This window comes from Corvus brachyrhynchos, unplaced genomic scaffold (genome assembly GCF_000691975.1).
Source record: "Corvus brachyrhynchos isolate BGI_N302 unplaced genomic scaffold, ASM69197v1 scaffold30, whole genome shotgun sequence".
In the NCBI taxonomy this organism is placed as follows: domain Eukaryota; kingdom Metazoa; phylum Chordata; class Aves; order Passeriformes; family Corvidae; genus Corvus; species Corvus brachyrhynchos.
The window spans coordinates 419,331-419,578 of record NW_008235742.1 but is presented as its reverse complement, the minus strand read 5'-3'; positions in this window follow the sequence as shown (position 1 = coordinate 419,578).

Below are 248 nucleotides of genomic sequence, written 5' to 3'. Positions count from 1 at the left end.
AGCACCAGGCTGGACCCGCTCCCAAGGGATGTGGCCTGAGATCCCCTAAGATGGGACGTGGCACCCCCAGCCCCACAGCTCCGAGTCCAGACCTTGGCCTTTGTCCCTGGTGCCACCCCGGTGTCCCCTCACCTGTGCCTCACCTGTCTGGCTGAGGCCTGCCACACTCAGTGCACTTCTGGGAGGGCCACCAGCTGCCTGTCCCTGGCTTTGGGGGGCAGGTGAGCAAGATGGGGGGTGATGGAGGG